At 34.9% G+C, this 14,403-nt stretch overlaps 1 non-coding gene across 1 annotated transcript; it reads left to right on the top strand.

Moving 5' to 3' along the window:
- The first annotated feature begins 13,103 nt into the window (after positions 1–13,103).
- Positions 13,104–13,210, top strand: LOC121228739 (small nucleolar RNA R71). The gene has a single exon (XR_005926314.1). It is a non-coding gene; the product is annotated as a small nucleolar RNA R71 (small nucleolar RNA).
- The last annotated feature ends 1,193 nt before the right edge of the window (positions 13,211–14,403 follow it).

Below are 14,403 nucleotides of genomic sequence, written 5' to 3'. Positions count from 1 at the left end.
TCAGATATCACTTGTACATTAACAATAGTTTCTCATTTCGTATAAAAAAAGTCACAAATAATCAATACCATTCACAATAATGATTACGGTCGTAAAATGGGTTTATAAACCACAATGAATGTCACATGGCCTAGACACACGGCAGTGTCCTTGCCCGTGTGACTCACACGGCCTACTACACGCCCGTGTCGTGTACCCGTGTGCTACCAATCAATAAATAGAGAGTTACATGGCTTGGACACAAAGTTGTGTCCTTACCTATGTGACTCACACGGCCTAAGCACACGCCCCTGTGCTGGCCTGTCTAGTCCTTAATCCATAAACAGAGAGTTACACGGCTTGGACACACGGCCGTGTCCTTAATCCATGTCTTATACCTGTGTGAACCCTGCACTATTTGACCACACACGGCCAAGCCACATGCCCGTGTGCTAGCTCGTGTGGTCTTAATTCAACAAACAGTGAGTTACACGACCTACCACATGCCCGTGTGGCTCATACGGCCTGGCCACATGCCCGTGTGCCTAGCCGTGTGACGTTGATAGCCACTATTTTTGGCGACCCGTAACTTGCGAAACTTGAGAATTTCATTACGCACCTGATTTCGCTTTGTCAGAAACTATTTCGGAGACTTTCCAGACCCTAATTAATCATTTCGTACCAAATTTTCACAATCAATTCCACATTTTCACCACACTAATCTAACATCAACTTTTCGAGAATTTTGACATTAGCCTCTTCCAATTCAATTACTTACCTTGCTCGAGACATAATATATCGTACTAACACGGAGGGTTAGCGTCTTTTGTGATATTATTGTCAAAACAAGTCAATCAAATGATCAATTAATAACATTCCACCACTTGGTAAACCTAGTTCGACCAGACCATTTTGACAACTTTTGTTGACACCACAGACTTGCATTGAAAGTAGAAGACGAAAATACTTACCCTCAATATTCCGACGACCTAACAACAGCACCAAATTGTTTCGAAATTCAAGAAAATCGAAGTACAAAAGAGTAAATAAAAAAACAAAAGAAAGAAAGAAAAAAATAAAAGTAACATCCAAGAAGAAAATAAAAACTTTCAGACTCTTAAAGCTTAATCACCTTCTTCCGGCAATAGCCAAAAATAATACCCTCTAACACATATGATGGGGTTCGAACTCGGTACCAAACAGAATATAGAAAGATGCTTAACCAGTGAACCAGCAGGCTCATTCTTGTCACAAAAACACAACAAATTGAATTTAAGCGGAAAAGCTTGCTTATGGGTTGTTTTAAAAAACAATAAAACTTTGATAATGCGATTCGACCTTAGACTTTAAACTCATAAGCAGAACACAGAACCAAAGATACAGAAATTAATTACAGTAGATTTTTCCCAGTTCAAACTTAAAATTTTGGGGCGTTACAATGAATTTCATTTTCTGAGCCTAGGGACGAAATCGTCATTTTTGAAAAGTATAGGGGCAAAATGGTAATTTTTCCTAGGATGTGAATTGAATTAAATTTAGTATAAAAAGGATAAAATTGACATTAAATTCATTTATATAAATCTGGATAACTCAAATACAAAGTTAGATCGAGGAAAAAAAGTGTCGGATTAGTAGGTTTTCGTATACAAACAAGTGACGAGATAAGTTTGTGTAACTAAATTGTGTATATTTATATGATTCAATTAAATGTTGTGTATGTGAATTGTATAAATGCCAAATATATGAAATTGGCTTCATATCCGACAAAGCTTGATAAATGTTAAATCTCGTATAAATGAATGAAATTTCGATGGATACAGAATTTCCTGATAGGTTGTGGTTTTGAATTTTTGCAGACACACCATAACTTGAAAAAACATCCTGTTATAAGCCCTCTCGAGATTCTTGTTACATGGTTCCTACGAGCATTTTAATCAGTAGTGATCCTGTATGTGTTGCGGACTATCGTAGCTCTTTGTGAGCGTCCTGTTATATGATCGATTGTGATCCTGTATATATTGCGGGCACAAACGCGGCTCTTTATGGGCAACCTAATATAGGCTCTTTGTGAGCTTCCTGATATGGCTCGCTTGAACTTCTTGTTATATGGCTATCCGGAGCTCCCTGATAATAACTCTTCGGAGTTACCAGTTAAGCTCAATGAGCTTCCTATTTTAAACTCTTATGAGTTTCCTTTTATAGCTCAGATAAGATTCTTGCTATATGGCTCACATGAGCAACCTGTTATATGACTCGAGAGAGTGCTTCTTGATTTTGTGCCCTAATGGGTACCCCTGAATATGAATTGGTGGATTACAGTTTTGTACACTTCGAGTGTACTACATGTATATCCATCGATATTTCAAATAAATTCAATGGAAAAATTTTTCACATGGTTAAACTTAATGATTATGGAAATGCATATGTTATATGGAAAAATGATATGGAAAGCATATTTTTATGAAAGTTATTACATGGTGAGCTCATCCTTGATTCTTGATGTTTACATGATATACATGACTAACAAGTTTCTTGAGATCATAAGTGTTTAGGCAAATTCCCATAATAAATTAGATGCATGTTTACTCGATTTTCTTTTCTCTATTTTATAGTGCTTGGAAGCTTGTAAAGGTTGGAATCGGTCGAAGCATCATCACACTATCCTTCAACTCATTTTGGTATAAATAGCAAACATATTTTGGTATAATGGCATGTATAGGCTAACATGGCCAATGTTGGCATGTAAATGGTTGCTTGTAATCTAGTCATTGGAAGGCTAGTGATAGTATTTTTAGTGAATATATATACACTTAAGGTTACAATATGGTCAATATATATATGCGTGGTATGGTTAGATTGAATTATGGTAACATGTATGTCTTTTGAAAAGGTATGTATGTATGCATGTGATGATATATCATGTATAATATTAATGTTGGTTTGATTTAAATGCCTTGAATTGGTTTGGAAATGTGTTAAAATGTTAATGTAGGTACAAAGAAAAATTTAGGTGAGAAATAAGGCTATGAAATAGCCTTATTTTGTCCACACGGGCAAACACACGACCGTGCGACTCAACCATGTGTGACACACAGCCATGTGCATTGGTGTGTGGTTTGGCCGTGTGTCCCCTGCATCTTAAAATTTGAGAAGCAGAATGCTTTAAATTGCTCACACGGGTAGAGAAATGGGCATGTGTCTCAGCTATGTGAGACAACGACCCAACATACGGCCATGTGTCTTGGCCGTTTGAATCCTACACCTAATTTTTTAAAATTAAATTGTCCATACGGCCTAGCACACGGGCGTATAGCTGGTCGTGTGGCCTAAGTCAGAGAGTTGCACGAGTAAAGATATGGGATCAGACATGGCCATGTTTCCCTATTTCGAATGCCCACACGGCCTGGGACATGGGCGTGTCACTTGGCCATGTGAGCCACACGGCCTACCCACACGAGTGTGTGTCCCTTACGCTCTTGGAAAATTTTAATGTTTTACGAAAAAATTCTCTAAGTTTTTGGTTTAGTCCTGGCTTGTTTCTAATGCATAAATTGGGCCTCGAAGATCCATTTAAGGGACAATATGATTGGTTTCAGATATGAATAGTAAATGACACAAAATAATAGTATTTGACATGTAAACTTCGATAATGCTCCATAACCCTGTTCTGGTGATGGATATGGGTTAGGGGTGTTACAAGTATTCTATTCATCCTGGTAGTAATAAGATGTATAATGATTTGAAACAAATGTACTGGTGGTCAAGTATGAAACGAGAGATTTCTGAGTTCGTATCGAGATGTTTAGTGTGCCAGCAAGTTAAAGCTAAACATCAAGTACCTTCTGGTTTGTTACAGCCAGTAATGATTCTAGAATGGAAATGGGAGCGAGTCATGATGGATTTTGTATCGAGATTGCCCTTGTCTCCGATAAAGAAAGATATAATTTTGGGTTGTCATTGATCATCTGACAAAATCTGCACATTTTATTCCAATGCGTACAGATTATTCTCCTGAGAGATTAGTAGAGCTTTATGTTGCTAAGATTGTCAGATTGCACGGGTTACCAGTTTCTATTATTTCAGATAGAGATTTGCGATTTACATCACGATTCTAGAACAAATTACATGAGGCTTTAGGTATGTGTTTACATTTTAGCACTGCATTTCATCCTCAGGCCGATGGTTAGTCTAAGCATGTAATTTAGATACTTTAGGACATGTTTAGATGTTGTGTTTTAGAATTCAAAGGCAACTCGGAGAAATTTCTACCATTAGTTGAGTTCGCATATAATAATAGTTATCAATCGAGCATAAAGATGGCACCGTAACCGTACGAAGCTTTGTATAGTCAAAAATGCCGAACTCTGTTATATTGGATTGAGCTTAGTAAGAAAAAGATTCACGGGATTGATTTGATTCGAGAGATGAAGAAAAAGTAAAAGCAATTTGAGATAGTTTGAAAGCAGCTTCAGATCGATAGAAATTGTATACCGATTAAAAATGTAAAGATATTGGATTCTAAATAAGCGATAAAGTGTTCTTGACAGTATTGCCCTGGAAGAAATTTCTTCGATTCGTTCGTAAAGGAAAGCTAAGCTTGAGATTTATCAGGCCGTATGAGATTATCAAAAGAATCAAGCCAGTAGCATATCGTTTAGCTTTGCCTTCGGAGTTAGAAAAGATCCATAATATTTTTCACGTATCTATTTTACGACAGTACTGATCAAACCCTTTGCATGTTATCTCACCAGTGGATGTCGAGATTCAGCGTAATATGTCGTACATCGAAGAATCGATCAGAATGTTAGCTCGAGAGGTTAAAGAATTAAGAAATAAAAGAATAACTTTAGTAAAAAGTTCTCAGGCAACGACACGGTATAGAGGAGGCTACCTACGAACTGAAAGAAGCTATAAGAAAACAATATCCAAACCTCTTTACCGGTAAGATTTTCGAGGACCAAAATTTTCTTTAGGGGAGAGTTGTAACAGCCTGTTTTCAGTAAAATCAAAATTGTGGTTTTGGAACCATAAATCCGATTTGAGAATATTTATTTTATTATTATTTAATGTCTATATCATGTTAGTATTATCCTGTAAAAATTTTGTTAAGAAATTTTATCATTTGCATGCTTAATTTGGTAAAAAGGACTAAATTAAAAAGGGTGCAAAACTTGAGTTCTATAAGCTAATGGGATCTAATAGCTATGATATTAAATGGTTAGAGGGTTTATGTTGTAATTAAACTATTGATATTAGAGTGGACTTTTATGGACATTACATAAGTGATTTTAAAGGTTAATAATTTATTAAATAAAGGTTAATAAAATTAAAGGAAACAAAGATATCATCTTTGTTATTGTCTTCTTCTACCGAAATTAACCTAAAGGAAAGCCATTAATGAATCTTCAAGGTTCGACCATAGTTCATCCTTGCATGTGAGTGATACTTTGTCTCGTTTTTAATGATTTCTATGTTTTTGAAGTCGTTGTAGCTTAATCTAGCTAGCCCAAGGACTAATTTTCAAAACTATTAAAAGATTATAGTTTTTCCATGAATGTGTTCATGTTGTTTGGGAAGTCTGATAGAAGAAAATGAATCTTTGTTGTTAGATAAACATCTTTTGTAAAGTGAATTTTGTTGAAATTGTCAAATAAGGATTTATTTTTAAAATGTGTAAAATGTGTGGTGGAAATTGTGAAATAATGAAATGTATGAGTTGCTACGGCTGTATATGAAATTCATCTAGCTTGGGTAGGGATGAAATTGCATGGATTTTAATTTACGAGCTTAAGGACAAAATTATAAAGAAATCAAAACATTAGGGGCAAAAGCATAATTTTGCAGAAATATGATTTTTGGATTGAATTGAATAAAATGATTATTGAATGAATTGAATTTGATTATTTAGATCAAGTTAAACATCGTACAGATTTAGATCGAGGGAAAGAAAAAATGTCGAACTAGTTGATATTATTTCTTCATTCAAGATCGAGGTAAGTTTGTACATTTAAATTGCATTTTTAATATGTTTGATTTAAATGCTATTATATTATACTATCATATCATGTCTCGACGGTAAATCCAATGACGTTTCAACGAATGTCAAGCCCTATTTGAACCCTAGGAATATATAGGATACAAATGACATGTCATTAGGGTTACCATGTTTCGGGTGCTGGTCCTGAATGTCCTACCGGTGGATGAGTTCCGGCATGTGTTGTTGATACTTGACAACTTGTGTGAGCATCACTTTGTAGCTATGTTTCGACCAACAGCTTGTGTGAAGAAACCCACTTATAGCTCGAGAGAGAGCATCTATGTAAAGGAAAAAGGAAAGCAATGGTTACAACCATATGTTAGAACACGTTATGTGAGATTCCCGTGTATCTGATATTATTCTAAGTGGTTCAATGGCATATAAAGGGAAGGAATGGTATGTGTTTCGACCAGAAATGTCATGAAAGTATGGAAAGGTATGAGGTGTTGATAATTAAAGTGTGTATAGTCATGCTCATGAAAAGTATGAATGCTTATATGCTATACTCATGAAAGTTATTTTACCATGTGGTGAATTTCTGCTGAGTTATGTGTTTAATCTCTAACTTGTGTTATTAATGGTGCTTAGGCTTGTGCCAAGCTATGTTGGATTGTTTCACGTTTATTTTATGCTTATGCATTGAAATGGTGAGCATTGTTTATGATTTACGAACTTACTAAGCATTATATGCTTACTTTGTGTTCTTTTCTATGTTTTATATCTAATCAGAAGCTCGTTTGGGTTGGAAGTTTGTCAAACATTTATCGCACTATCCATCGGCTTTTTCTATGAAATTTTATATGTTTCTGATTTAATCCCGAATCGTTTCTATAGTGTTTCTAGGGCTTTGAGGGCTCGAATAAGGGACATTATGTATGAGTTTGATTGATAATTTCCATAATTTATGAAATGTTTTAAGTCAAATTATTTAAGCTTTGATTTTTTGGTAATACTCTATAACCCTATTCCAGCGACGAATACGGGTTAAGGGTGTTACAGGATTAGTTCTTGAACTTTTACAACTACTACAATTTAGTCCAAGTAAATTCGTACAGTTTATAATTTAACATCTATATGAAATGTTTAATGATATAATGTGATATAATAGATATATTTGGCTATAAATGATGTAAATTTATTTGTGAAAATTTGTTGAAATTCAATACTTGGATTGGATTGAACGCGGGATAGAGTACAATCGAGATATGGTATGTTATGAGGGATTGGAGTCGATATTGTTGTGGAGTGATATATATATGTTTCCCGAGTAGACTAAGGTTTAGTATTTGTTGCGAACTCTCATGTTATACTCTTTTTTGTATGTTTTCGGTTGGACTAGCTCTTCGGAGTCATTAGTGTTTTATCGGGTGCACTGCCTCGTGTGAGCATTTGGTGTGTTTCGAATGGACTAGCTCTTATGAGCATCGTATGTGTTTCGGTTGGAATATCAATATACTAGTATCCGTAAGACGTTCATCAGATTGTAAATCTCTGTAATGTAACTTGTTTAGAAATTTTGATGGTTATGACATGTGTTTCAACTTTGGATTGAATTTTGCAATTCACTTGGTTAAATTATGGATGATAGGGAACACATATGGCTGTATTATTATATAATGATTTGTTGTACTTACTTCGTTAAGATTTATCATTTTAGTACGTCGAACTTACAAAGCTTCAATGAGCTTACTTATGTTATTTTCTATTCTTGTAGATACTTTGAAGGTTGGACAGTCGAATCGGCACTCAAGTCACACTATCCACTCATTTTCAGTAGTTTTTGGAACTTTCATTTTGGTCTATATGGTGTGTAATAGGCTTTTATGTCATTACTATTGTTTTGATATGTAAAATGTTAAAATATGATCTTAAGCGCAAAAAGTCAACTTATATGATATATGTGAATGAGGTATTATGTTTAAGTACAGGTTCATGGCAAGTGTGATTGGAATGTTTTGATTGAGGAGCCTATGTTTGGCATATTGGTTGAATGTTAGATGGTGTGATTTGACATATTTTGAATGATAGTTCTTTTTGTTGTAAAATTGTATATACTTGTGGTATTAATGAGGATACATTGGTTAGGCACTTAGTACGGTTGATTTAGCATTTTTTTTGTTTATTTAATCTCATTTTGAATATGTCTTTTGGCTGCTAAATGGATTACTTAGAGTCCAAGTAAGCTTGAATTGGTAAACTTGTTGTTTAAGGTTCATTTTAGGCCCACACAACTTGAGATATGGGCATGTGACTCTGCTGTGTGTCATTTGATGGTTTCTTTAAGGTGCAACTCAAAGAGTTACACGACATGGCACACGGGCATGTGGGGCAACTCAAAGAGTTACACGACATGGCACACGGGCATGTGACACGACCTTGTGACCCTACTTAAAGAGTTACACGGGTGAGGGACACGAGCGTGTGTCTCAACCTGTGAGGCACACGGCCTGGCCACACGGTTGTGTGACCCTTATTTTTGCAAATTTTGCATATTTTTACTAAACTTTCCAAACTGCTTCAAATAGGTCCCAAATTGTTTCTAGGTTGTTTTTAGAGCCTCGAGGGCTCGATTTAAGGACTTTGTACATGAGTATGAATGGTTTGTGATGTGATTATTGATAAACCATAATATATACATATTTTTATCCCACGCTTAGCATATTTATGGATGATTTATCATTAGTTTTATTGAATTTGATGCTCCTAATCCTTTAATTTCATGTTTTACATTCAAGAGAGCATAGGAAAGTGAGAAGAGCAAGAAACGAGCCAAAAATGGACAAAATAGGTTGATTTTAGTGTTCCACACGGCCTAGGCACTTCCACATAGGAAATCCACACACCCGTGTTAGACACACAGGCAGGCCACACACCTGTGTGTCATACCCATGTCGACTTAAACCAACTCAGAATTTCACACGGCCTGAGCACCCTCACACAGGCGTGTCACATGGTCGTGTCCCTGTCGAGCCCAAGTCTAATTCTATTTGGAAAAGGTTAATTTTGGGTTATTTTAGGCTTTCCAAAGTCTATATAAACACCCTAAAAGAGGATCAAAGGGGATAGGCAGAATAGAAGGCAGAGGATACTCGAAGACAGCCATCGAAATCAACTCGGAAGTAGTACCTACTTCAAGACTGAAGATCTCCATTCAATTTCCTTAAAAGTTCTTTGGGTTTCTTTATGTTTTGTTGTTTTCCCAATTTTGAGATGTTTTACCCCATCATTATGAACTAGACTCCCTAAATACCTAAGGGAGATGAAACCTAAGACAGATCTTATTACTATTTGAATTATATGATAAATACTTGTTCTTGTTCTTAATTATATGTTTTTAATTCTTGCTTTAATATTTCAAGATATTAATTCAAGTATGATGTGCTTATTCAGTGGAGCAAAAGTCCCTATTTAAGAGTAGATCTAGCATAATTAAGGGGAGTTGAATACAATCCTAGACATAAGACGACGTAAATCTGTCGAATTAGAGTCAAATCTAATAAGGGAATCCATAGATCGAGTTAATGTGACAATAGGGATTTTATTTAAAAAGAGATTTCAATTAATCAACCTAGAGTCAGTTGTTTTTAGTATCAAGAGAGGTATTAACATAACTCAGGAATTTCTACGGATTAAGCCAAGTGAATAAATCTTCTAATTCAGAAGTAGTAAGTGAAGTCTAGGTGGATTTTTCCTTGGGTATTGTCTTCTCCATCGGTTTTCCAACAATATTTTCTAACTTTTACCTCTGTCGTGTTCTTAGTTAATTAAATAGTTAATCTTAGTTTAAAAACATCCCTTAAACTCTTGGGCTAGATAATAAAAAGATAGTAATTACTAGTCCTTTTAGTCCTTGTGGATACGATATTTCTGGTCTCACCATAACTATACTATTGTTCGATAAGTGCACTTCCTTAGTCAAATTTTTAGTCATTTTATTGACCATCGATTATTATATTGATTGATAAAATGTTCAAATGTTTCTGATTGTTTTGTAACACTTTGTAACCTTAATCCGAAGACGGAGATGGGTTAGGGGTGTTACATTCACCATGGAAGAATGTATTGAGGTTTGGACGTAAAGGCAAGTTGAGCTCGAGATATATTGGACCGTATAGAGTTCTTAAGAGTGTTGGACCAGTTGCTTACCAGTAAAAGTTACCTCCGAAATTGAAACACATTCATCCCACGTGATTCCGATCGAATGAGGTCAAGGTGAGACCGGTTTTAACTAATGAGGAAGAGTAAGTACAGATTGAGGAAAAAATAGATTCCTCCTGTGAAAGTTTTATGGCGGAATCATCATGTTAGCAAAGCTACTTGGGAACCCGAGGAACCGATGCATCACCACTACACTCACTTGTTTGGACCAGGTAAATTTTGTGGACAAAATTTATTTTAAAGGGGGTAAAGTTGTCACGCCCTAGATTTTATTTATTATTTTGTGCTAGTTTATGTCACAAGGAATAAATTGTCTTAGTGGTTAAATGTGCTAATTGTTTCCAAAATATCCCAAGTTCAAGGCCCCACAAGCACACCTTTTTAATTAAAATTTTGACAAATTTACCTAAATGTTAACACCCTTACCGTCCAACCCATGTTGACATACTAGGGAAGATTCTTTCCTTGATTACAAGTTTAACATTCCCATTTTTCTCCCCTTTTCACTCCCATGATCCACTTTTGGTGCCATTATCGCGTCAACTTGTCAGAATTCTCCCCTTACTTTACCTTAGTCGACTATGCACCTAAACTCATTTGATTTTTTTATTTTTTTCTCATATTTTTCTCCTCCACTACTTTTTGCCACCCTCCTCCTTGCTTCTCCCTTTAACCACTCTTTTCTTTTCTTTTCACCACCTAAAACACCCTTTTCTCCTCATTTCTCCTCCACTACATCATCACACAAGGTCGTTGTACCTCTATCGCTCCACCGCCGTTGGTCATCACCAAATTTTTTTATTTCTCTTCTTTTCTTCCCTTGTTTTCGTAATCAATTTATTTAACATTTCAAATCTGATTTTTATTTATTAGAGGGTTACATCTCAACCGGTTGTTCTAACTTTCTATTTTATTTATCATAGTGTTGAAGCCTCTTCTCTAGTCAACCTTACAAGGAAAAGTTGTTGAGCCATTTTTCCCCCATTATTACGTAAGTATAATCGATCTTCTGACTCTTGATACACTTTTGAATATCCTTATACATACATATTCATTTAAGTCAACACTAATTATTCGGATTAACTATTTCATTAAAGTGCAATTCAAAATCTCAGATTCGTACCCCCTACTTGTAGAAGAGTGCGATTAGACGAACAATTGCGTAAGTATCTCATCAAATCGATTAATTGAAGGTTATTTATTTCTTAACTCAAAATAATATGTGTGTATGGTCTTAACCATATAGACTCGATAATTCAACTCTCTCGTTTGAAGTTGGAATCGAGATCTTTACAATTGGATTTGCCAGGTCTATGGATTTATTTTAATAATAATATTGATATTGTTTTGGATCAAAATAATAATATAAGTAATAATTAATTACCATTTGAAATAATTCTTTGAAAAATGATTTATTGGGTGAATACGTTAGTATTCATATGGATTGATAAAATCCAATAAAAAAGGATTCCAAGTAAGTATTTCTGAAACTTCATATTTGTATTATTGATATGTGATTTGGTGATTTTTCTTTCAAATATGATAATATGTTATTCCTAATACTCATGATATGTGATATATGACGATTTGAATATGTATGTACAATAAATGTGATATTGAATTATTGATGTTGTGATTCAAATGATAAACACATTAATATTTTGATACTCTAATTCGCATGTTAAACATGTCATATTTATAATTCTGATTCGCATGTTAAGCATGCCACTATGATAAATCGTATTAAGATCTGATTCGCATGTAAAGCATGCCTACTGAAAATATGTATCGTATGCTATATCACAGGCATGGGGTTGGGGAAAATGTGTATGAGGGAAGTATCTGATAGTATAACTACAAATTTCTGGTGCCTTGTCCACAATATTATGTATCTGGCAGTAAATATGCATTGTTTGGTGGCTCGACCATAAGATTCTGTTTGTGGTAGTATGACTGCACTATTCGATGGCTTGTCCACAATATTGATATGTTATTGGATGGATGAGTTTCGGGAAGTCATTATGTTGTGTAACGGAGATGGGTAGGATCTATTTCCTGAAAATCTACATTTATCTCTAAAGAAGTGTTGCATTGACATCATCATAATGCATTCTAATAATTTTCATCCTATGACTAAATATTTAGTATGTATATGATCTATTTAAACTATTTTTTTAATGTGTTAAATTCTGTTATTATGATTTGTAACCCATACTGGGCTTTTTAAGCTCACCCTTTCATATTCTGATTTTTCAGATAACGGGTTTAGGGAGTTATAGAATACCTATGCCAATTTGTCTTTTTATATCCCCCATCATTCGCATTAATTGGCTTATCTGATCTTCAAGTTTAGTCAATGTTTTTGTTGAATTTGTGCACTCAGACTACACCTATTTCACATCCGTTCTCATTGACTACATCTCCCTCTCGATTCTATCCAAACGTTGAACACATGCAGTATTGCCATTTGGGTTGGCCCTTTCTTAGGGTTTATGTAAAGAAGGAGGTTGATAGTTAGAATTTTTAACTTCGTTCGAGCTATTACCTCCTCCATGATTTCCTCCCCATTTTAGATTCGGATGATCTCTATATTCAGTGATTCTCAGTAGGATTGTTAATATAATGAAAGAGCTATTTGTCTCATTCATAGATAGATAATGCATTCTTCTCAACCTCTATTCGATTGATTCTGTCCACTAGTTGTTGATATCTATCATCCCCGGGACAACATTCATCGTAGATGGTCTTTGGTCATATGTATATTGTTCAGTTGGCCACTGGCACGAATTCATCCCCACACTTTCTATCAATTCATACGCATCCTCATATGTTCTATTCATCAAGGCTCCTCATACTACTCCATCTAATCTAAACCTCGAATGCACATCAAACCCGTTGTAAAAAAATCTATAGTCATAACCGCTCAGGCAAAATATGGTGTAGACACTTCTAAATTATCGTCTTAAAATGCTCCCATGCTTCGTGAAAGCTTTCCCCCTCTAATTATATAAACATCAAAATTTCCCTTCTTAGTTGGACCATCTTGCTAATATGGAAGAACTTTTGTAGGAATTTTCCTACGAGTTCATCCAATGCCATGATTAATTTTGATGCCAGAGAATCTAGCCAAGAAAATGCGTTATTAATTAATGAAAAGGGAAACAACCGGAAACGAATAGCTTAATTAATGACCCCATTGTATTTCAAAGTATCACAAAGCTAAAAGAACCATTTTAAATGTTGACTCAGATCCTTGGTCATTATTCCTCGAAACTACAAATTGTTCTGGATCATCTGGATTACAGAAGGTTTAATCTCAAAATTAATGGCTGTGATAGTTGGCCTCGTTAAACCATATCCAAATTTGGTAGTGCATACTCCTTCAGAGTCCTTTCGTTGCATGCCATGTTTAGATTTGTGGGGGGCTATGGTGGTGGTGGTGGTTCTTCGAGATTATTAGCCTCGTCGAATAGTGGATTCTCATGTGGTACATTGCCTACAGAAGGTGGTGGATCTTCCATTTGCTGTTGTTGTACATGATTTCTTTGGATTATTCTTTCTAGATCTATGACTGGCTTTATAGGTGTTCCCCTACTATGAGTCATACACTAAACCCAAAAGGCTAAGATTAGTAGAAACAAGAAAATTAAATTTGTAACTATAACCTAAAAATTTCCTAATTATTTTATTATCATGCAAAAATTAAAACTAATATAGTGACATTGCCTCCTCGGAAATGGTGCCAACAACTTGACCGCCTCTAGACGTACCAACGTTCGGAGTAAAAATCCTACAGAAAAGATGTGACAAAGCACTATCTGCAAGTATATGGGTTAGATTTTAATATAGTTACAACAGAGTAGGTAATTACTTTGAGGATCATACCCAAGGGAAGCAAGCATTAGGTTAATTATAATTTAAACATAAATAGATCTAATTTAATACTTTAATTGAATTATAGTACGAAGAATTAAAAAAAAGGGTTTTCGAATTATAATAGAAAATAATAAGAAAGGAAATAAATGAAAATTAAGTAAATGAAAAGCTAGAAATTAAATAAGGAATATATATCAAATCTAGGCACGAGTTATTAGCTCACTTTGGTAATCGTAATCAACTTTTGTCTCAAGTTTTCTCATTCAATCAACTAGTCAATAGCCCAGAAAGATCTTCCAATACTCCACTAGAATACTGAGTCGACAAGAACTACTTATCTTCCGACCTCACAG

This window comes from Gossypium hirsutum, chromosome A04 (assembly GCF_007990345.1).
Source record: "Gossypium hirsutum isolate 1008001.06 chromosome A04, Gossypium_hirsutum_v2.1, whole genome shotgun sequence".
Taxonomy (NCBI): Eukaryota; Viridiplantae; Streptophyta; class Magnoliopsida; order Malvales; family Malvaceae; genus Gossypium; species Gossypium hirsutum.
Note: the sequence above shows the minus strand (reverse complement) of the source record. Positions and strands in the feature narration are given on the sequence as shown.